This window comes from Staurois parvus, unplaced genomic scaffold, assembly GCF_062004578.1.
Source record: "Staurois parvus isolate SC_StPar_1 unplaced genomic scaffold, SC_StPar_1.0 ptg000403l, whole genome shotgun sequence".
In the NCBI taxonomy this organism is placed as follows: Eukaryota; Metazoa; Chordata; class Amphibia; order Anura; family Ranidae; genus Staurois; species Staurois parvus.
Genome location: NW_028318199.1, coordinates 2,468,367 through 2,494,162, shown reverse-complemented (window position 1 = coordinate 2,494,162; position 25,796 = coordinate 2,468,367). Strand labels below are relative to the sequence as shown.

The window sequence follows — 25,796 nt, the reverse complement described above, 5'->3', positions numbered from 1 at the left end:
TTGGTGTACTGATGGGCAATCTGACGCTATCTGGGAGGGGCATGAAAACCATAGGAGCGTAATTCACGTATATGTACACACACACGATTTTGCGCACCCATGCTGTTCAGTAGCAGTATTTCTGCTATAGGGCGGTCAAAAAGCGGTTACAGAAGCCACAAATTTTTTACAACAAATTAAGCTTTCTTTCGGTGGTATTTGATCACCTGTGTGTTTTTTATTTTTTGTGCTATTAAAAAAAAAAAAAAATTGAGAAAAAAAAACAATATTTTGGACTTTGCTTTAAAACATGTCCAGTAAAAAAATTTAAAAATCAAATTTCATCATAAATGTAGACCAAAATGTATTCTGCAATATGTCTTTGCTAAAAAAAAATCCCAATGCGTGTAAATTAATTGGTTTGCATGAAAGGTATAGAGTTTACAAATGGCGCTATAGATACGTTTTTTTTTTTTAATACTAATAATAGCGTCAATCAGCAACTTATGGAGGCAATCAGCAAGTTATGGCGGGACTGCAGAGGACATTCTGACACTGGGGGGAACTGACATGGGGTCACTGATATCCCCAGTGACACCAATACAGTGATCAGTGCCCAACGCATAAAATTCTAAATATTAACATTAACGTACAAAGCTGTTCATAACACTGCCCCAAACTACATCACCGACCTGATATCCATCTACCACTCAAAACGCACTCTCCGCTCCTCATAAGACCTTCTCTCCAGTTCCCTGGTCTCCTCCTCCCATGCCCATCTCCAGGACTTCTCCAGGGCTTCCCCCATCCTCTGGAACTTACTACCCCAATCCGTCAGACTGTCAAAATCCCTCCTCACCTTCAGGTGCACCCTGAAAACCCATCTCTTCAGAGAAGCCTACCCCGCCCTCACCTAATTTGCTGATCTCCTCCGCTCTTCACACCACTCCATCCCCCACAGCTATTTCTTCCTGTACCACTCTCCCCTTCCTCCTAGATTGTAAGCTCCAAAGAGCAGGGCCCTCGAACCCCTCGTGTATTGTATTGTAACTGTACTGTCTCCCATTATAATGTACAGCGCTGAGCAAACCGTTGGTGCTATATAAATACTGTATAATAATAATAATCAGTGCTAAAAAAAAAAAAAAAAAAAAAAAAAAAAAAAAAAAAAAGCACTGACACTGTACTAATGGCAATGGGGAGGAAGGGGTTAACACTGAGGGGCAAAGGGTTTACTGTGCGATAGGAATGTTTTACTAGGGGCGGGGGGGTGTGCTTCACTGTAAGCACACTGTGCTCACCCATCCCGAGCAGTGTGCCCAAACTGACAGGTAGCAGAGCTGCATTGTAAACTCCTCCTCCCTATCAGTGCTTGCCAGTTATCACCAGGCTCCGGCGGGTAATCACCGGCTGGGACCCAGTGATTGACTCCCGGGCCGCGATCGGCGACATGGGTAGGGCGGCGCCCCCTACCCGGAAATGCAGGATCTTGTTTATATATACACGTGATCCTGCACACAGGGGCCGCCTTGCCTCAGTATATGTACTGTGGGCGGTCCCCTAGTGGTTAAGGAAGCCCTTGTTTTAACATCGGCCAAGGAACACCCAAGAGAGCCACGGCAACATTTTTTGCTTGGACAATTGGACTGCTAACACCAGGACTTTGCAAGTATTCTCCATTTTCACTCCCTTTTATTTCTTTGTTGCTGTATTGTTCTCTTTATGCCTTTGTAACATCAATTTCTGTAAATATTTTAATTGCACCATTTGACCTTTTCATTAATAAACACTATTTTGAAAAGTGTTAAAACTATATCTAAGGCTTTTAATGCAAACTAAAGAATGCCTGTCTCATGAAGAGTGCTACTGTATATAATAATGCTCTGAATATACCTGCCTGTGGTGACAGTGTGTGTTACAGACGTTTACTGTTAACATTTGTTCTTGCTAACATTGTGAAGAGTTGATAGGGCCAAAGCTATCTCGTAGCAGTTTGGAGTTTGAACGGTTAATTGCGTAATTAACCTAAGACAGTGAAAATTGGTCTCAGGCTGCTGGCACCTAAATTGTGGGCTGGAAAAGCTCTGTGCAGGGTGCAGCTGAAAGTGGCATTGTTGAGCAAGTGACAGCAGGGTGTGAGATTGGCCAGTCCTTTGTCATGAGTTGGTGAGAAGGGCAGGGGCAGGCACTGCATTTGTCACAGTGTTGACACCCTATCCTGTCTATAATATACTGCTCCTGAACAATTAGAAGATTCCAAGTCTATTTACATATTCACTTTACTAAATTAGGATGGATATTTTGAGGATTACAGTATGATTTACACTATTGCTGTGCACATTGCAAAATTATTTCACTGGTTTATAATCAATCCTGCTGTGTTACCACGTTCCCACTGTACGAGAATGGTTTGCCAGGATTGACAAAACTGAGGAAATGGAGGAACTGATCTCTATAGCTAAGGAACATCCCGAGAGATTTCGGAAAACATGGGCATGTTGGAGTAATTTCAAATCCACATCTCCTTATCACAGAATAGTAAATGAGCAATCTCGATCTCTGGATTAAATTTTCTCGGGAAATACCCGGTTCATCGAAGACGCTCTTCTCACACGTAAAGATAGACTGTAGTGCTATATCATGATATGTTTTTCGGGGGTTTCTAATCCATGTTTCACCCCACTGTCGGATCTTGCATGTAACATATACTAAGCTATATTACTTTGCCGGCTCGGCTAATACTTGGGGAGGTGACCTAGTTTAACTTTTTATTGCCTCTATACGCCACTGTCACTCAACCCATTCCCCCCCATATATAAATAAAAAAAATTTTTTTTTTGTTTTGTTTTGTCCCACCTATCCTCTCATCCTACATCTCTTCTTCTTGCTGTTCTTCTTTCTGATCTCTCTTCTTGTCCACACCTGTTATACCACCTTATCAGTTATTCTTCACCAACCAAATAGTGCATTCACCCTCACACCCTCACACAGATAGGACTCACTTCATCTATATTATACATTTAAACTATAAACTTGTAAACCATGACTTTAATAACATCTACTGCCGTCCAGGCTCTAATCTTCATATCACCTCGTCTTTAACCACTTGCCGCCCTGCCACTGTAGAAATACGGCGGCAGGGCGGCACGGGCAGGCAAAACCACGTTTTAAAACGTGTGTTTTGTAAACAGATAGGGGGTGCGCGTGAGGCACCGCCGCGGATGTCAGTCGCCGAGTCACAGCCGGTCCTTACCGGCTGTTTCCCGGCGATCGGCGGCAAACAGTGACAGACAGCACAGCTGCAGTAGCTGTGCTGTCTGTCACTTCCCTGACAGCTCGAGGACGAGCTGATCGAGAAAGAAGAGTTTCTCTCTCTTGATCAGCGGTGTCCCATGCAGCACACACCCCCGCCCCCTACCCTAGTAAAACACTCCCCCTCACACAGATAACCCTTCCCTGCAAAATAAAGTTAACCCCTTCCTCCCCAGTGCCATTAGTACAGTGTCAGTGTTTTTTTTTTGCACTGATCACTGTATTAGTGTTTTTGGGGATGTCAGTGACCCCAAGTCAGTACCCCCCAATGTCAGAATGTCCACCGCAGTCCCGCCATAAGTCGCTGGTCGCTGCCATAAGTCACTGATCGCCGCCATTATTAGTATAAAAAAAACCCCTAAAAATCCCAGTATCTTTCCCGCCATTTGTAAACGCTATAACTTTCACGTAAACCAATTAATTTTTTTTTTAGCAAAGACGTGTCGCAAAATTATGACTAAATTTGATTTTTGCATTTTTTTTTACTGGACATGTTTTATAGCAAAAAGTCCAAAATATAGTTTTTTTCCTCAAACTTGTCAGCCTTTTTTTTTACAGCGCAAAAAATTGAAAAAAACTGCACAGGCAATCAAATACCACCAAAAGAAAGCTCAATTTGTGGGGAAAAAAGGATGTAAATTTAATTTATGTACCGTATTGCATGACCGCGTAATTGTCCATTAAACTAGCGCAGCGCTGTATAGCAGAAAAATGGCGTAAATTGCAGTATTTATACCATAGTTTGTAGACGCTATAACTTCCACACAAAGCAATCAATATACACTCATTGGGATTTTTTTTACCAAAAACATGTAGCAGAATACATTTTGGCCTAACTTTATAACCAACTTTGAGTTTACTATATATTTTTTATAGCTGAAAGTAAAAAATATTGTTTTTTGTCAAAATTTTTGGCCTTCTTTTGTTTATAGCGTGAAAAATAAAAAGCGCACAGATGATCAAATACCACCGAAAGAAAGCTCTATTTGTGTGAAAAACAGGACGTAAATTTTGTTTGGGTGCAGCATTGCATGACCACGCAATTATCAGTTAATTTAGTGCAGCGCCGAGTAGCAAAAAGAGGCCTGGTCATTAAGGGGGGTAAATCCTCTGGAGCTCAAGTGGTTAAGCAATGCTGATACTCAAGACGAGATGACATACATATACACCCTTCAGTGTTACACCTACTTTCCTCTAATTATTCATTGGTTTGAATTGTAACCTTGATGTATTGTTCTATACCACTTTGCTTTGTATTATGGTTTACACTAAATCCCGTCTGCGAAACGGAAAGCAATATTTCATGTCTGTGTTCTGACTGTGCATTCTAGCTGTATATGCTCTATATGTTATCCTGTCGATTATTATATTAATAAAATATTTTTGGAGAAAAAAATCCTGCTGTGTTACTGTTACTGTGTCAGAGTGGGATGAACTGAACAGCAGCATCTGTGAGTAGTCTCTCCTAGCCTGAAAAAAAATGATCCAAACCAGGCTTATGGGTGAGTGGAAAAAACATGGGCAATATAATAAGGTTATTGGCAACTTACATGCTAATTCTGAACAATGTGAGAAAAAAAAAACAAAACACACACATGGAGCGCCTGCATGCGTTACGTTACATGCGTAAAACTAACTTACCCAGAAGGAGAAGAATCAACTAGGTATAATAATAAAAATAATAAATACTAAGAATAAATAATAATAATAATAATGTCACATTTATTAGAAAGTCATTCAGAGCCATTGACACATGTACAGTTTACATGAGGCTTGAATTAAAATGAAACTGGCTGGAGGGATGGATGGCTCATTTGCCTGGTCTGGGGAAGAAATTGGAGATTTATAAAGTACAGAGAGCACTATATGTATAATTTTATTGTTCTGAACACATCATATGAGTGATACTATTACTTCAGTGGGAGTATATAATTAGTGCAGTGAAACCCGACACCAGCAGCAGCTTATGCCAGCTGATTCAAAGGGAACCTGCCTTTGAGACCTTTAATAATCTTAGGGTCCAACTGCCAAGGTGAGGTAGTTTCCTTAGGGGGATGGTTGCCGTCATAAGTGACATTTTCATAGTTTTTGAAGTGTTGTACATAAATGTTTATGGATGCACCCAGACTTTTCATGATCTGCCTTTATTAACCGGTTGCTCACCAGCGACAGTACATATACTGCGGCAGGGTGGCACCACTGCGCAAAATCATGTTTATAAATGTCATTTTGCATATCAGGTAGGGGGCGCACACCCGACCTACCCGCGCTGCCGATCACGGCCACCAATCACCGGGTCCCGGCCAGTCATTACCCACCGAGTCCCAGCGATTGCCGGCAAACAGTGTTTTCAATGCAGCTCTGCTCCCTGTCAGTTCCCAACACACTGTCATGGAGAGCAGAGATTAGGTTTCTGGAACAGTGTGCAACAGTGAAGTACACCCCCCCCGCCCACTAGTAAAACACTCCCCTCACAGTTAACCCTTTGATTGACTAAAAAAGTTAACCCCTTCCTCCCCCGGGCCATTAGTACAGTGTCAGTGTTTTTTTTTTGCACTGATCACTGTATTGGTGTCACTGGGGATGTCAGTGACCCCAAGTCAGTTCCCCCCCCAGTGTCAGAATGTCCGCGGCAGTCCCGCCATAAGTCGCTGATCGCCGGCATTATTAGTATAAAAAAAAAAAAAAGTATCTATACTGTCATTTGTAAACGCTATAACTTTCACGTAAACCAATTAATTTACACGTATTGGGATTTATTTTAGCAAAGACATGTCGCAGAATACATTTTGGCTGATATTTATGACAAAATTTGATTTTAAAATTTTTTTTACTGGACATGTTTTATAGCAAAAAGTCCAAAATATTTTTTTCTCAAAATTGTTGTGTTCTTTTTTTTACAGCATGAAAAATAAAACGCACAGGCGATTAAATACCACCGAACAAAAGCTCAATTTGTGGGGGAAAAAAATTGTAAATTTCATGTTGGTGCAGCGTTGCATGACCGTGCAATTGTCAATGTAACGCAGCGCTGTAACACAAATCGCTTATGTAACCGCTTCCTGATCGCCCTATAGCAGAAATACTGCTACAGGGTGGCACAGATGTGCAAATCACATATATATACATGTGATTGGCCGTGGTTTTCACGCCCCTCCCAGATGGCGTCAGATTGCCCGTCAGTACACCAGTCATCACATTAAACCCCTTGATTGCCAGGAAGACGCTCATACACAATAAACCTCCATTGCTAGTATAAATGTCTGAACGGATCAATATCCTTGATCAGATCAGCACTATACCAGGGTTCACACTAGTATAGCGTCCCCAAAAACCCAGCGTTAGCGGGATCAGCCCAGGCACCTGCCAACACCTGCGTTTAGCTCCTACGCTTACCCCCCCCTTCTCCCCCAGCAAGTGCAGTGTCAGTAGGTCACTGTCACTTGATACATTGCAAACAAAACCGCAGTGTTGGCAGAATCAGGCCTGATCTCTGTTAGCACTTGTTGGTAAATTTTGATGACTCTCATATGTAGCAGAGTGCCAGTACTAGTTTTGCGCTACCTTTTGATGAACTGGCGACACCAGCGGTCTAGTACATCCTGGTCTTTCACATACCTCTTAGATTGTAAGCTCCCAGGATCAGGCCCTCCTAAGCCTCTTGTATTGAACTGTATTGTTGCTGTATTGTCTCCCGTTATATTATAAAGTGCAGCGCAAACTGTTGGCGCCATATAAATCCTGTATAATATTAATAATAATACCAGCACTGCAGTATGACTTGGGCGACGTGACGAATCCCATAAGTGTAGTACAAACTGGTGCGGTGGCGAGCACAAGAATTGTTTGGATTTACGAGGGAAAAGATAGTCACGTGGAGCACAGCAGATGCCAAGACTACATGGGGAGCAGTGGCAAGATAGTTTGGGACTTGGTGTCATCCTTCTCCATCTGACCCTCATCAAGGCCCTCTCCTCCAATCCTCGCCGACTCTTCTCCACCTTCAACTCTCTACTCTCGCCACCCCCACCTCCACCCAGCACCTCACTCACTGCCCTTGAGATTGCCAACCACTTCAAAAACAAGATTGACACAATTCGCAAGGACATCGCCGCAACTCACACGCCCTCTCAACCTGTCCCTTCTCACACAGCTACCCCCTCATCCCCCCTCTCCCTCGATATAACCCGCAGCGACTTCGTCGCTGCTCAAACTCCCTCCAGCCCCGTCCCCTCTCACACAGCTACCCCCTCATCACCCCTCTCCCACGGCCCCACCACTGCTCTGACCTCCACCCCACCCAACATTCCTCACACTGAAGCCCACTCAACACTCCACACCTTTGACCTTACTACCATTGAGGAAATCTCCAAGATCCTCTCTGATGCCCGCCTCACCACCTGCCCCCTCGACCCTATCCCCTCACAACTCCTACGACCTCCCTCACCCACATCTTTAATCTCTCCCTCTCCTCTGGCACTTCCCCTCCCCTCTGAAACATGCACACATCACCCCCATACTTAAAAAGCCCTCCCTGGACCCCAATGACCCGAACAATCTCAGACCCATCTCCCTTCTCTCATTTACATCCAAACTCCTCGAGCGCCTAGTCTACACCCGCCTATGCTCTCACCTAAACGACAACAACCTCCTCGACCCCTTACAGTCCAGCTTCCGTCCCCTACACTCCACCAAAACTGCCTTACTCAAACTCTCCAACGACCTGCTAACCGCCAAAGCTAATGGCCACTATTCAGTGCTCCTACTCCTTGACCTCTCTGCGGCCTTCGACACAGTCGACCACCCCCTCCTCCTCAAAAAACTACACTCCCTCGGCCTCAGAGATTCTGCTCTCTCCTGGCTCTCATCCTACCTGTCACAACGCTCTTTCAGCGTTACCTATAATGCTACCACCTCCCCCTCACTCCCCCTCTCTGTTGGGGTCCCTCAAGGCTCTGTCCTCGGGCCCCTTCTCTTCTCCATCTACACCTCCTCCCTTGGCCAACTCATACACTCTCACGGCTTCAACTACCACCTACAGTTGTGTCCAAAATTATTCAACCCCCACTGAAATTGAGTGTTTTGGCCAGTTTGACATTGCTTTTGATCATTCAGTCATCTTGCTTACATTTACATTAAAGAGGCACTTGTAGGTCAGACAAATATAACATAACAGTTATAATGAAATAACCACAAATGTCTTTTCTGTGCTCACAGCATTATCAGTTTTATTCAACCCCCAAGTGACATTCAATCTTAGTACTTAGTACAGCATCCTTTTACAGTTATAACAGCTTTTAAACGTGAAGCATAGCTTGACACAAGTGTCTTGCAGCGATCTACGGGTATCTTCGCCCATTCTTCATGGGCAAAGGCCTCCAGTTCAGTCACATTCTTAGGCTTGCGCACTGCAACTGCTTTCTTTAAGTCCCACCAGAGGTTCTCAATCGGATTTAAGTCTGGTGACTGCGATGGCCACTCCAAAATGTTCCAGCCTTTCCTCTGCAACCATGCTCTAGTGGACTTGGAGGTATGCTTGGGATCATTGTCCTGTTGAAAGGTCCAACGTCTCCCAAGCCTCAGGTGTGTGACGGACTGCATCACGTTTCCATCCAATATCTCCTGGTACTGAAGAGAATTCATGGTACCTTGCACACGCTGAAGCTTCCCTGTACCTGCAGAAGCAAAACAGCCCCAAAGCATGATTGACCCTCCACCATGCTTCACAGTAGGCAAGGTGTTCTTTTCATCATAGGCCTTGTTCTTCCTCCTCCAAACATAGCGTTGATCCATGGGCCCAAACAGTTCTAATTTTGTTTCATCAGTCCACAGAACACTATCCCACAACTTTTGTGGTTTGTCCACATGGCTTTTGGCATACTGCAGTCGACTCTTCTTATTCTTTGGAGACAGCAAGGGGGTACGCCTGGGAGTTCTGGCACGGAGGCCTTCATTACGCAGTGTGCGTCTTATTGTCTGGGCTGAAACTTCTGTACCCACATCTGACAAATCTTTTCTCAGTTCCTCAGCAGTCACACGGGGACTTCTCTCCACTCTACGCTTCAGGTAGCGCACAGCAGTCGAAGTCAGCATCTTCTTTCTGCCACGACCAGGTAGCGTTTCAACAGTGCCCTTTGCCTTGAATTTGCGAATGATGCTTCCTAAGGTGTCTCTTGGTATGTTTAACATCTTTGCAATCTTCTTATAGCCATTGCCCTTCCTGTGAAGAGAAATCACCTCTTCTCTTGTCTTCCTGGACCATTCTCTTGCCTTCACCATGTTTGTAACCACACCAGTAAATGTCTAGAAGGAGCTGAGTATCACAGTCATTTTAAAGCTGCCTAATTGGTGCTTATTATGCTTGATTGCTGCTCGGTGACATCCACAGGTGTTTTCAATACCTGATGGAAAGCACCTGTATGAACCTCTGTTCTTCAGAGTGGTAGTCTTTAAGGGGTTGAATAATTGTGGCAATGAAGAAACCACATAAGAACCATTTACTACTGTATTACATAAACAATTGATGTCATTTTAGTTGCATTTGGGTAGTTACAACGTCCTTGTAGGATTTGATTCTGAATACAATTCCAAATGTACACTATAGTCCCTAAACCCCTTTACAGCATTGGGGGTTGAATAATTTTGGACACAACTGTATATGCCGACAACACACAAATCTATCTCTTAACCCCCCACCTCACCCCCTCAGTCTCTGCCCAAATCACACATCTACTGAGCGACATATCTGACTGGATGTCGTTCCACTTCCTTAAACTGAACCTCTCCAAGACCGAGTTTCTTGTCTTCCCCCCAGCCCAGACACCACCCCCCATTGACTTCTCCATGTCCAACAACGCCACCATCAAACCCGCCCCGCAGGCCAGAGTACTTGGTGTCATTCTGGACTCCAACCTATCTTTCCAGCCCCAAGTCCAATCTTTAACAAGCTCGTGCAGACTCCACCTCTGCAACATCGCCAAAATCCGCACGTTCCTAACCCCAGAAACCACTAAACAGCTCATCCACTCCCTCATCATATCACGACTCGATTACTGCAACTCCCTCCTTACTGGCCTGCCTCGCCGCTGGCTATCCCCGCTTCAGTCGATCCTGAATACGGCAGCCAAACTCATTCACCTTTCCAACCGCTCCATCTCTGCTGCCCCCCTCTGCCAATCCCTCCACTGGCTTCCGATTGCGCAACGGATCAAATTCAAAATCCTAACACTGACGTACAAATATAAACCATAAACAATGCTGCGCTACATTCAAACTAATTTATGTGAATGTGGAATCCAACATCTCAAATCAAAATTGTGACAATAATAATGACAATATAAATCTATACGTGCTTACTGATAATCAAAAATATCAAATAAATCACCCAAAAAGATGAAAAACACAAAACTGTATCTATACGTATGTGCATAAAAGAATACACATACATATAATTAAATCACACGTGCATATTGTGAAGTGAAAAAATAACCATAATAATGATACACGCAAAACTCAAAGTCCAAAAATAGAATGTTGAAGGTGAACAAAACAGTAAACGGTGTTTCCAAATAACACTGTAAGTGACCACAGGTGAAACAAATCGTGCAGGTATCTGGGTGTATATAGATCTTATGAATCCAACCACCTTCTGGATTAGCCTCTCACCTCATCCCTTCGACCCTTGCGGATCAAAGAGCAGTAATGGATCCCTCTCACAGATCCTCCAGGCACCAAAGCACTCCAAAACCGCTTTTCAAGATTTAATATTCCCACTCAGCCCTGATGAAGTCACATGACATTGTGACGTAACGCGTCGGCGTAGCGCGGTGACGTATTTCCGGAGTGGCGGCCATCTTGGTACACCTGTGTATCCAGCTGTACACCCAACAGATATATCCTCATCTGAAAGCATGAGGTTCTAATGTGGACTGGCTGCTACGTAAGTTCGTTTTTATAAGAGATTATATGTTCCTATGGTATAATAAATATACTACACTATGGGAGGATTCCTTTGTCTCATTCTGAGAGATTGATATTTCAACTTTTCCTGGAGAACAGCCTGAGTGGGAATATTAAATCTTGAAAAGCGGTTTTGGAGTGCTTTGGTGCCTGGAGGATCTGTGAGAGGGATCCATTACTGCTCTTTGATCCGCAAGGGTCGAAGGGATGAGGTGAGAGGCTAATCCAGAAGGTGGTTGGATTCATAAGATCTATATACACCCAGATACCTGCACGATTTGTTTCACCTGTGGTCACTTACAGTATTATTTGGAAACACCGTTTACTGTTTTGTTCACCTTCAACATTCTATTTTTGGACTTTGAGTTTTGCGTGTATCATTATTATGGTTATTTTTTCACTTCACAATATGCACGTGTGATTTAATTATATGTATGTGTATTCTTTTATGCACATACGTATAGATACAGTTTTGTGTTTTTCATCTTTTTGGGTGATTTATTTGATATTTTTGATTATCAGTAAGCACGTATAGATTTATATTGTCATTATTATTGTCACAATTTTGATTTGAGATGTTGGATTCCACATTCACATAAATTAGTTTGAATGTAGCGCAGCATTGTTTATGGTTTATATTCACTTGATCACTGGTATATGATTTAATGCTAGCAGCTTCTTTGGGGTTTATACATTTATTTATTTATTTTGGTTTAATTATTTTAAACACACATTTGGAGCGCAGGAGGGTCACACCACTACTGACGTACAAAGCCATCCACCATACTGCCCCGAACTACATCACCGACCTAATATCCAAGTACCACCCAGCATGCACACTCCGCTCCTCACAAGACCTCCTTCTCTCTAGTTCCCTGGTCTCCTCCTCCCATGCCCGCCTCCAGGACTTCTCCAGGGTGTCACCCATCCTCTGGAAATCCCTGCCCCAACCCATCAGATTATCACCTACTCTCCTCTCCTTTAGGCGCACCCTGAAAACCCATCTCTTCAGGGAAGCCTACCCCACCCCCTGCTAACTTGCCGACCTCCTCCACTCTTCCTACCACTCCATCCCCCACAGCTATTTCCTCCTGTGCCACCATCCCCTCCCTCCTAGATTGTAAGCTCAAAAGAGCAGGGCCCTCAATCCCCTCATGTTTTGCATTGTATTGTTATTGTTCTGTCACATGTTCTGTCCCCCTTTGTAATGTACAGCGCTGAGCGAACTATCGGCGCTTTATAAATACTGTATAATAATAATAATAATAATAATATGGGGCACTACTTATACGTGGACAATTTTTATTCAAGTGTGCCACTATTTAGACATTTGTACAATCTTGGAACTGGCGCATGTGGCAAAGTGTGACCTAATGTGTGCACACCATTAGAAGTGGGTGGACGCAGGGTGGTAAACTCCAATGGTGGGCATACCACACACTTTTTCTGGCAGAGATTTCTTCCACAGGCTGCATAAAAAAAAAAAAAAAAAAAATAAGAAGAACATAGCATATACAGTAATACCTTGGTTTACGAATGCCTCTGTTAACGTAATTTTCGGTTTACGAATGAAAATCCATTGAAAATAATGCCTCGGTTTATAAAATTAAAAAAAAAAAAATTTCACAATACTAAGTGTATGTCAGTGCTGATTTTTAAATGCAATTGCCGTCTTTTTTTTTTTCTTCAGTATAGCTCACAACATTAGCTGTCAGTTTCCCAGAGCTAAAGGATACATTGTATCTTTTAAGAAACTGAAAGGAAACCTTGTATCTTTTAAGAAACTGAAAGGAAACATTGCATCTTTTAACTTGGGGAAATAAACTAAAAGAAACCCTCTTTCAGATGGAGGGGGAAAGTAACTGCTGAATTTCTGAACTACTGTATAGTGAAGGGAAAAAAAAACAAAACGGTAATTACATTTAAAAACTGGCACCTGACAGCTGAGTGAATTGCCTGCAATTAAATTTTTTTTTTTTTTTTTTTTTAATTACCAGCAATTCTTTTTACATTCATCTGTCAGTGGGGAACCCAGCTGACAGCTGAATTATTAACACATGGTTGTCACTACTAAAATACTGCATGAGTTAATAAAATAACTCATGCGGTATTTTAGTAGCGTTTACGGTTTTTCTGACCTTCTAAACGGATTAATTGGTTTTCAATGCATTCCTATGGGAAACAGTGTTTTGGTTTACAAATTTTTGGCTATATGAAATGTCCTGCAGAATGAATTAAATTCGTAAACCGAGGTACTGGACTTTGAATGGTTATACCAGGATGATGCCTACAGCTTCAGGCATCATCCTGGTATCATTTTTTTTTTCAGACAACGATCGGCTTTCATGTAAAAGCAATCCTAGTGGCTAATTAGCTGCAGGATTGCTTTTACAAGCAGCGGAAGATGATGACCCCCTCCCCCACTGCCTTTCAGGGCAGTCCCATGCCATTGGGGCAACCTGAGAATGCAGCCTGTGTTTCTGCTAGCTGACCATAGAGCTGATTGGAGACCAGAATGGTGCCAATCATCTCTATAGCCTAAGAAATCGGAAGCTATGAGCATTTCATCACTTCAGTTTCACAGGATATAAAGAGCACCATTTGTACATTGGGAAAGCATCTGATCACACCGTTCTTGGTTTGATTAGATAATGTAAGGGCAGAGGAGATATCTAGACTCTGATAGAACCCAGATTTCTCAAAAAAGAATATATGACACTGCCCATTGAAGTTATAGGGGATATTTGCATTCCCTGAGCATTAAAAGTGATCAAAAAAAAATGAAAGGGACAGTGTAAAAATAATTAAAAAAATCAAAATAACTTAAAAAAAGCACCCACGCCCCCCTGCATGCGAGTGTTGACCCTGTGCTGGTTGCGCCATACATGTGAGGTATTACTGCGAACATCAGATCAAGGACAGTAATTCTAGCACTAGAAATCCTCTGTAAATCTAAAATGATAGCTTGTAAAGGCTTTTAAAACATTGCCTATGGATATTAAAAACGTATGCAGTTTGTCGCCATTGCACGGGACATGCAGTTTTAAAGCATGTCATGTTTGGTATCTATTTACTCGGCATACCATCATCTTTTATATTTTACCAAATAATTGGCCAATATTTAGTGTTTTTGTACATTAAAAGTAAAAAAAGTATATTTAAAAAAAAAAAAATTGCGTTTGAAAAATCGCTGCACGAGTACTATGTGACATAAAAAATTGCAGCACCCACTATTTTATTCACTAGGGTGTTTGCTTTAAAAAATATATAATGTTTGGGGTTTAAATAAATTTCCTAGAAAAAAATACAGATTTTTTTCATGTGAACAAAAAGTGTCAGAAAAGGCTTGGTCTTCAGGTGGTTAGAAGAGTGAGTGATGTGTGGCATAAATTTCTAATGCTGGGCATAAAATGCCCCCACCCACCAAAACGACCCCTTTTTGGAAAGTAGACACCCCAAACTATTTGCTGAGAGGCATGTTGAATCAATAGAAGAAATTATTTTACCACAAATGTTGGAATTTTTTTTTTTCTTTACACACAAAAGTGTCACTTAAATGGTTTATTGCTCATACATGCCATGGGTATATGTGGAATCACTCCCCAAAATACATTCTGCTACTTCTCCTGAGTATGGGGGTACCACATGTGAGAGACGTTTTGGCAGTATAGCCAAGTACAGAACCCCAAAATCCAATAAGCACCATCAGGCTTTTAAAGGGCTTTATTTCCTCATTACACTTCTTGACTATCCCAAGGAATTTGATCAGAAGCATGGTGAGTATTTTGCATATCTCGTTTGTTGCCACAAGTTTTTGAAAATTGAAGAAAAAAAAACAAAAACATTTTTTTCTTTTTTTATATTTCAAAACCTTGTGAGAAGAAAATGAGATCTGCAAAATGCTCATCATGCCTCTTTTTAAATTACTTGGGATGTCTACTTTCCAAAAAGGGGTAATTTGGGGGGGGATGGTGGTGCTATCCTGGAATTTCAGGGCCTTCGAAACTGTGATAGGTAGTTAGGAAATGAAATGAGGAAGTTGCTCACCTTCAGGCTTTCAAAGTGGTCATTGGATTTCAGGCTCCTGTATGTGGCTAGGCTCCCAAAAGTCTCACACATGTGGTATCCCCACACTCAGTAGTAGCAGAATGTATTTTGGGGTGTAATTCCACATATACCCATGACTTGTGTGAGAAATATATAATTTAAATGACAACTTTGTGTAAAAAAAAAAAAAAAAGTTTGTCATTTTCCAGAAACTTGTGGAAAAAAAAATAAATCTTCCATGGACTCAATATGACTTTCAGCAGATAGCTTAGGGTGTCTACTTTCTGAAAACATGTAATTTGGGGGTGTTTGTACTGTCCTGGTATTTTAGCACCTCAAGAAATGTGATGAGCAGTCAGAAAGGAAAAGCTGTGTAAATTTAATTATCTACTGTATACCATAGTTTGCAGAAGCTATACCTTTTACACAAAGCAATCAATATACACTCTTTGGGATTTTTTTTAACCAAAAACATGTAGCAGAATACATTTTGGCCTAAATTTATGACAAAAATTTAGTTTTTTGGGAAATTTTTTATGACAGAAATGAGAAAATATTGTTTTTTTCAAAAACTTTTTTTCTTAAAACTTTTTTTGTTTATAGCGCCAAAAATAAAAAGCGCACAGATGATAAAATACCACCAATATAAAGCTCTATTTGTGAAAAAAAGGACATACATTTCATTTATGTACCGTATTGCATGACTGTGCAATTTTGAGTTAAACTAGTGCAGTGCTGTATAGCAAAAAAATGGTGTAAATTGCAATATCTATACCATAGTTTGTAGACGCTGTAACTTTCACACAAAGCAATCAATATACACTTATTGGGATATTTTTTTTTATCAAAAACATGTAGCAGAATGCATTTTGGCATAAATTTATAACTAACTTAGAGTTTACTATATATTTTTTATAGCCGAAAGTCTATTTTTGTTTATAGCGCGAAAAATAAAAAGCGCACAGGTGATCAAATACCACCAAAAGAAAGCTCTATTTGTGTGAAAAAAGGACGTAAAATTTCATTTGGGTACAGCATTGCATGACCACGCAATTATCAGTTGAATTAGTGCAGCGCTGAGTAGCAAAAAGAGGCCTGGTCATTAAGGGGGGTAAATCCTCAGGAGGGCAAGTTGTTAAGACTCAATGGTTATTGTTCTAATGTTTTCAGATTGAACAGTGTATAGCACGTTTGGTGTTTTGCTTAATTGGTTTGGATTGGTCACACTGATCATCACATCATCTCAGGAGTGCAGACTGTTTACATAATTTTTAACATCTATTTAGAATAAATTAATCAGGAATTACTATCAAGGATCAGAATGAGGCAATATTTTTACCATACCATGTTTTTTTTAAATGTGACAGTTGCAGTGAATGCCCATGTGTACCTGAAGTGATAAACTGGTATTGTGAATAGAAAGGTATTCTATCCTTGTATTATATCATACCAAGGAATTATCTTTTTAATGTATTCTAAATGTGGTGTCTTCTGTGTCATAAAGACAAAAAAAAGAAAGGTTTCAGGGAATGCATACACTATATGATCATATTTATCCAACACAAAATGAAGAAATAACCACCCTGATCGGCCATCATGAGACTAATTGATACCTTTGATGCTTCCTATTTCCAGATTGATGTACAGGGACCCCATTGGGATAGGGATGTATAAAATTTCAATACAGGAAAGTAGCTGGATTTATTTATTAAAAGCTACAATGCCAATGGGTCTAAAAGAAATAGTATAGTGTATATGTGATTTGTTAAAAAAATAATTCCATTTATTTCCCTTCTGATCCTTGTCCTCCTCGGTCCCTTTATATTTAAATGGTTTTGCAATAGTGAGCCAAGATTACATTTCTAATTACCTTTCTAATGTAACTGATAGCAGCAGGTAGGGGGAAAATAGTGGGACTAAAGGCTGCGACATTCCTTTGTTTATATATTGGTTGCTATGGGTACTTGTTGCAATCACTAGGTCTTGAATGATTAATACGCCTTATACTGATATACTCGTGTCACCAACAATTCATTGAATCATTGGCTGTAGTAATTTTATATGTACATATTCTCGCTAATGGCATTGTTATGTGGCTCTTTTTCTATGATATGATGTGTGTTTAGAAGTAGGGCACTGGACAATTGGATCTGCCTATTAATATCCAGATGGATCACAATATGCACTGCTGTCCACCCCCCTGGGCCCCCTGCCTTTTATTATTTTTTTTGTTCAAGTGGAATGCAGTGTATTGTGATGCCGCCTCCTTTCTCAGGTGTTATTTCCATTAACAAAGATGGGGAAAGGTGTTGGATGGCAATGTTCTGTCCCAAGTCTGGTAAGACAGAGTAGGTGTGTGTGTTTGGTGTGTGTCATTGGGCATATTCAACAGATAAGAGCAGTAGTGGGGGAAATGAGCAGGCAGTGTATGGCTCTCGCCTTGTAAAACAACCCATTCCATTTAAAATGTAAATGAAAGGCAAAGCATTTGTGTATAGATATTAAAAAAAAATACATTTTTTCCTTTTTTATACCTGATCACATACCCTCTGTTCTTACCTGCATAAGACCTAGGGGAGGAGAAACAGCAGAACACTGTTTTTTCTAGTGAAAGGCTGTGCAGAGGGGGAGTTTTAGCAGAATTCTGATCAGTGGAGGAGAGCATGCTGAATTGCCAGCACAGCCAGAAAGATGATAATGCTGTGCTCTCCTGCCTAGTGTGGTCAGGTTTTAATAGGAAAACAGAGGGACTGGAAGAACACCAGGTATTTTACACAAAAAGGAAGCAATACAAAAGAACAGGTTACTTTTTCATACAAGTACATAGTACAGCAGGCACATCAGTAATATGAAATGTTGGGCTTACATATTTTTAAGGCCTTCAAGGTTGGGTGAACTAGGTAAACACTGCTATGTGGGACACGGTTTATCTTTGCTCAAGATTAGTGATGACTCAGACTGCCCTGGGTTAAATTTGAGCAGGGTCTGATGAACTTCAAAGAAGTTTGGATGCTGAAACTAAAAACTCTATTAAAAAATCTATGGAAGGGAATCTGTCAAATTAAAAATTCCTATTTTTTGTGCTAATAGGCAAGGGGCTTTAAGGAATAAAAAAAAAAAAAAAAACACAAACCACAACAAGGGCGGGGGAGAGAGTACACAACATACTGAAGAAACCCTGTAGTATTGTAAAAAACAAGAAAGCCAATGGTATTGTAAAAAACAAGATAGTTTTCAGGTAATATTTGTAGTCTATACCACAGCACCTGGAAAATGATATTTTCTGATTGCAATAGAGCTTTCATGTCTAACAACATATACTTTTGTCTAACACATATTTGCAATGAAATTATTTTGTAAGAAGTATGATTGCCATTAGCATGGATTTTATAATCTCAAAACTCTTAAAATAACTGGGATCCAGGACTAATAGGTTTCTCACCTCTAAATGCATGCAGCATGAATCTGCATAGTTTGCTATTTTTGTATACACCAAGTAATTTAAATTGTAATTGGAAGTTTTTTTGCTTTTTTTTTTCAATGATTATATTACAGAACCTTTTCCAACGTTATATGGCAATACAGTAGTCATACAGATCAAAGGATAAGTGCCATCAGAGTCAAGGCCAAATAGCATATACTATTTAGGGAGAGGTAGCTCACTAATTTAGTGGAAGGACAAGTTTAAATAATTCAATAGGTGTACTATGGTAGGAATTCATCATTGGAGGCAGTGATGTATCCTTTGAAGAAAACAGAAAATCAAGTAGCGGCAGAAGGTACAGCAAATAAATAGAGAAATAAAATGAGGAAAAAAGGAAACTACTGGAAAAAGGGTGTTGGGGGGTGGGGAAGGCAGAGGCCAGATAGGTAGCACTCACTTGCCACAATGTATCCTGGGTCAATCTCCACAACTAGGTTTACGGGGCTAGCACCTCTCAAAATTGAGCTGTAGTACAGTATTATATCCAGGGGCTCCATATGTCATAGAATTGGCCATGATGGTCATATAGGCTTTCCATTAGCTCCTTTATGTGCTTCAGATATTGCATATTGTCCACTTATTACCATAGGAAGGGAGGTGCAGTGAATGCTCAACGCCCAAAGATTACTGTCCTGGCTACCATTAAGAAAAAAAGTGAGATTTTTCCAGAGAGATGGTGTTTTGTCAGGAAATAGTTAGAAAGATGCAGGGAGTATACTATTGTGGGGGTTTGTCAGAAGGATATAGACTATATAGCAGACCAGAATGAAGTAAGCTGCAAAAATGACCACCAGAATGTGAGTTTCACCTTCTACAGGCCAGAGAGGTAGAACTCACTTGCCACGAGGTATCATGGGTCAATCTCCACATTCAATTTTTACATCCCTGCTAAAATATTTTAAAATCTTTACCGGTTGATATTGTCGCACTCACAAGACGTCCACCATCTTCCTACAAGTGCATGTGTGCAACAATACCACCTAGTAAAGATAATATACTTTTTTTTTTTTTTAATATGGCAAGCAACAGACATCTTCTGGGGGATGGCACTGCAATTCCCCTATTCCATTCTCCTATATTATAGAGAGCAAAGTGGCACATAGGACCATAGGAGCATAGAAACTGGGCAAAGAGGTCTGTCCATTTAAAAATAGAGGTAAGATAACTGTCCGTTTAGGGAAACGCAAGAGAGTTATAGTTTGGTTTCCAACAAAACCGAAAATTTATATTGCAGACAATCTTCCCACTGGCCATACACATATGTAGCACACTGGTGGGCTTTACCATTGTGCGGTTACACATATGCATACAAATGATGCTGTTCTGGCTAGGAGTGCATTTATTTGGCAGCTGAAGCATTGTGACTGTAAATGTCCCCTATAGCTATGAAAACTTTGCTCTTTAGCAGAGCTAAAGACATTCATCCATTTTTATTTATTACCACAAGCAAATCTATATAAATCTTGCGAGCCAAGCAGTATCTACTAAATATCCACCTTAAGGCACAAATCAGGACAAAATATGTCCTTGATATTACTGGATCGCAAACACCCAACACATAACTACCACTGTGTACATAAATTATTTCACCATATGGTATTGCGCTCCTTATTAATTGATATCTTTTTAAGTACTTATAATCCCAAAATAAATAATCCTATATTTCCTAGTGATCAAATATACAAAAATTGTTTAAACATAAATTCATAACTTTATCATAAATTCATATATAATAATAACTAGATATATAAAACATATTATTAATCCATATCTGTGATTATATAATTAATTGTGAATCATAATTGGTGAAAAAATAATAATTAAAAAAAATATTTTGTGAATACTCATATAAAAGTAATTGATTAATTTAGTGCAAAAACAAAGTCCCAATAATCAAAAAATATATATATGTAGTGACTCTGTGCTATATTTAATCTTCAATCCGTGACTGATTGTGAATCTGTGACTGTGTTGTGAATCCTCCAATTAGTGCAGTTGTAAGCTCACCTCCTTATCTGCCTACAATTAGACTATATGCGCTTTTGGTTCACCTCCTTTGGAACCTGCTTGATTAAGATTTCTCCTCTTTAGATTGTGGAACAGGGATATCCTTTAGCACTGATTATCCCCTCTGGGATTAATCCCTCCTCCCGGTGATACAAGCCCCTATACTCTACTCTCCATGCGTCTCTCCACATGCAGGAAAAAAAAATGCCAAACATAGTGTTTTATCCTTTTTAAAACACTGCTTTATTCCTTCCAAGTAGTACACTCACATATAGTGAAAACGATATCAGGCAATCCAGTAAGTAGCGAATCCTCCACCGACCATTGAGTCATGCACCCGCCGTCTGTCAAACAATCCGGCTATCTCCGAGTGACGTGGCAGCCCCACGTCACTCGGAGATAGCCGGATTGTTTGACAGACGGCGGGTGCATGACTCAATGGTCGGTGGAGGATTCGCTACTTACTGGATTGCCTGATATCGTTTTCACTATATGTGAGTGTACTACTTGGAAGGAATAAAGCAGTGTTTTAAAAAGGAAAAAACACTATGTTTGGCATTTTTTTTCCTGCATGTGGAGAGACGCATGGAGAGTAGAGTATAGGGGCTTGTATCACCGGGAGGAGGGATTAATCCCAGAGGGGATAATCAGTGCTAAAGGATATCCCTGTTCCACAATCGAAAGAGGAGAAATCTTAATCAAGCAGGTTCCAAAGGAGGTGAACCAAAAGCGCATATAGCCTAATTGTAGGCAGATAAGGAGGTGAGCTAACATCTGCACTAATTGGAGGATTCACAACACAGTCACGGATTCACAATCAGTCACGGATTGAAGAATAAATATAGCACAGAGTCACTATATATATATATATATATATATATATATATATATATATATATATATTTTTTTTTTTTTTGATTATTGTGACTGTTTTTGCACTAAATTAATAAATTAATTTTATATGAGTATTTATTCACAAAATATTTTTTTTAATTATTATTTTTTCACCAATTATGATTCACAATTAATTAATTATATAATCACGGATATGGATTAATAATATGTTTTATATATCTAGTTATTATTATATATGAATTTATGATAAAGTTATGAATTTATGTTTAAACAATTTTTGTATATTTGATCACTAGGAAATATATGATTATTTATTTTGGGATTATAAGTACTTAAAGAGATATCAATTAATAAGGAGCGCAATACCATATGGTGAAATCATCCATTTTTATTTGTTTGGTCAGTCAAGTATCAGCCCAATCGCCACCACGACCCATCCCCCCCTCCTCCCCAGCACTGACCACTTGTCACATTGTCAGCCTGGCCTTTGTGGTCCTTTAGTTGTTTATTGAGGTGAAAATCCATGATCCATTAGATAGACTGCCCAATGGCCAACTTAACAATCGTACATTGATCTGACTTTCAGTGCGATAATGTAGTACTACTTGGATGCAAGTATGATAGGGCTTGCATTCTATGGGGCCAAAATCACACTGGAATCTCTTTAATGTAGTACAGGAACATTTTCCAAAATTACTCCAGACACCATTGAAAACAATGTGATTTCCATATAAAAAATATCCAAAATGTAAACAAAAACAAAGAGGAAAGGGCAAAAATGTAAAATAAATGTTTTCCCTTTTTTGGATTTTTTTTTATTGCATGTGTGATGATGAAAAAATATTAAAATATATAAAACTTGATCTGTTTTGTATATTTTGCTTCCTTTTGAACATTTTAAAGTGAAAAAAAATGAAGTTTAGCTTTTTTCTCTATTTTTTTTTAATATATATATGTAGTTTACCTTTTTATTTTACGATACATCAAATAACAAAAAGCACACCAAAAACCCTACATTACATTACACAACCTCTTTAAACTTCCCATGGCATCATTTTCAAATATTTCACACCCATGGTCTAAAACACCCCAAGTAACAACAAAATACACCACCAAATGAACAATCCAAGCACAAACAAAATACTATGGAGCAAGTCAAACACCCTTAAAATATTTAAAACGGATCTCAAGCTCCCCACAATGTTGCCTTTTTCAGTTAATCAAATTCATTTAGCCAGATGTAGAAATTTGCAGAAACTAGTTGATTTTGCATTAAAATTTCTGCAAAAATGAAACCTGTAATATTTGCTTATGAACATTAATACGCTTCTCAATAAATAACTGTAGCATATTTTCAAAATATAAAGCAAAGGTAGCCAAAATAGCTGAACACACATAGCTGGACTTTTGAGGCACTATATATTCTTTAAAAATTGTATGTTTCTTATTAACCTCGTTGGTGGTATTCCCGAGTGTAGCTCGGGGTAAAGTTTCAGTACTACAAGCGGTAACCCTGAGCTACACTCGGGCTTACCATGCGGTGCTGCTCTGCGATCCCTCGATCACTTACCTTGTCCTGCGCTCCCACGATGTCCCTCCTGCAGTGTCCCCGGCAATGTAATCCGGCGGATGCCGGCATCTGTCATCTGGGTTCCGTCCCCTGCGAGCGTCGGGACGTACGGGGGACGGAACGGCGGGAAATTTAAAAATAACAAAAAGTGACATTCACTAAAATCACATATTAAAACATTACTGTATCAAAGCATTTCACATACATTTTGTCCCTAGTGCTTTGCCCTGTGCCCTGTCTGCATTTTTACTGTTCTTCCTGCCTGGAAACTGAGAAACGTCCATGGCGTCCAAAAAGCGTCCCTTTAGGTCAAAAGTGGTTTTAGACCTGCTAGAGAACAGTGATAGTAAATCAGAACCACTTGCAGAATTGAGTGATAATGATTCGTGGTGAAATTCGTCATCAGACACTGAAAACGATTTTGCGACTTTGCTCAGTGATGTGCGAACTTGGCGCTATATTTCAAATTTCAGTGTTTTTGGTTTGATTATATTATTGAATTAAATTTATTATATTATTTTTTATGATTATTTATTAAATTATAATTTATGATTTTGTGTTTCAAGTTTTATCCTACCCGGGATGTTTACTAGACTCTTGTTCGGACAGATTTCAGTGAGTTATTCCTAAAAAATTACAGGCCTACAATATAAAACGCCAAATGTCCATGCAAAATAATGCTTTCAGCACCAAAAATCGAAAATAATCATACCGCCAAGGAGGTTAAGATAAAATGGTAAAATGCTTCACTCTTGTTAAAACAAAAACAGAAAATACAATGCAATGACTCCCTTTACAAGTAAATACTTTATTTTCTGTGAAGGATAATTCAATTATACTGTACATAGCAGGGACAATTCCTGTCAGACTTATGATTAGATTTCAATAGATAGTTTATTGATACGCACACTTGAACTCAACGCATTTCCCAAGCTTTAAGATATGCTTCCTCACGATTACCAAAAGGTCAGTTGCTACTAAACATATTGAAACAACATTTAAAGTATATTAAATAATTAAATACATAGAATGTTCTAGGTTATTTGAACACTGCCACTGAGTAGCTTACCATCATCTAGTAAGTATAATGTGCATTTTGTGAGTAAAATGGGCATTGTCCCTGCTATGTATATTTGAATTATCTTTGATGGATGATAACGTATTGTATTATCCTATCCTCAGTAGATGATCATGTATTGTATTATTTTTCTGTTTTGTGTAGTTAACGTGTGTAAAATTTTACAGTTTTGTTAAACATATACAATTTTAAAGAAATCAGTCAATATGTAGTGCCTCATATGTTTACAAACAATTGTGTGCCTTGTCATCAATGCCATTTCAGCTATAGCAGATTATTTTCAAAGTAAACTGTCAAAATTAATTAACAAAGTGTCTATTTTGCCACCACATTAAAGAAGTCAAATCTGCCATTCAGTGGCAGCATTTAAAAAAAAAATGTTATATACAGTATATATATATATATATATATATATATATATATATATATATATATATTTGGTTTTAGATTGGGATCAGATTATGAATGCCTAGGATAAAGTACATTTCAATAAATCATTTACCTCCAATTGTAACCTTCCCGTAGTGGAATTCAACCTTCTGCTCCCATTAGAATCCATCCATCCCCATGTGGCCGACAAGGAGACCACGAACAGCAGCAAAAACAGCCACAAGCTTCTTGACTTCATTACAAGCAATCTGATGAGAACAAATATAGAATCATAAGACCTCATAATTTCAAAAGTGTATATAGATCATGCACACTAAGCTTAGATTGTTTTCTTGAGGTCATCTAATAACCTGCAGCTATATATTCATTTTGATATGCTAGTTTGTCTCAAACCTGCCTAAAAAGACAAGAAGTTCTAAATCAGATTAATCTGTGGCCTGCACTGACATGACTTGAAAAGGTAACTCAAAAAACACAAAATTAAATGGAAAAAAAAAATTTGGATATCTATACTGATATGGACTGGGTAATGTGTTAGGAAAGTAAGGATGCCCCATAGTTTGATGAAAAATTAAGAAAAAAAAACAAACCACGATATATATTTATCTTTTTGATTTAAGATGTACTGTTAAAAATCAGATTAGTCTTTTTTTTTTTTTTTTTTTTTACAGATTTAGGATTTCACATTTAACCCCAAGCACATATATATACACTGCTCAAAAAAAATTAAAGGAGCACTTTTTAATCAGAGTATAGTTTCAAGTCAATTAAACTCCTGGGATGTTGATCTGGTCAGTTGGGGGGTTAATCAGTTTCAGCTGCTTTGGTGTTAATGAAATTAACATCAGGTGCACTAGATGGGCAACAATGAGACCCAAAACAGGAATGGTTTTACTGGTGGAGGCCACTGACATTTTTTTTGCTACTCTTTTCTGTTTTTTTACTAGTTTTGCATTTGGCTAGGATCAGTATCACTACTGGTACCGTGAGGAGATACCTGAACACTACAGAGGTTGCACAAGCAGTCCAACTCCTCCGGGATGGCACATCAATACGTGCCAGTGCCAGAAGGTTTGCTGTGTCTCCCAGCACAGCTTCAAGAGCATGGAGGAGAT

General features: G+C 39.5%; 1 long non-coding RNA gene across 1 annotated transcript in view; it reads right to left on the bottom strand.

Annotated features, from left to right (window-relative positions):
• Window positions 1–24,928, bottom strand: part of LOC149455106 (uncharacterized) — a 314,168-nt gene extending 289,240 nt beyond the window's left edge. Inside the window, exon 1 of the long non-coding RNA XR_016314101.1 lies at window positions 24,794–24,928. This is a non-coding gene — a long non-coding RNA (uncharacterized LOC149455106). The remainder of the gene's footprint in view (window positions 1–24,793) is intronic.
• Between the last annotated feature and the right edge of the window lie 868 nt (window positions 24,929–25,796).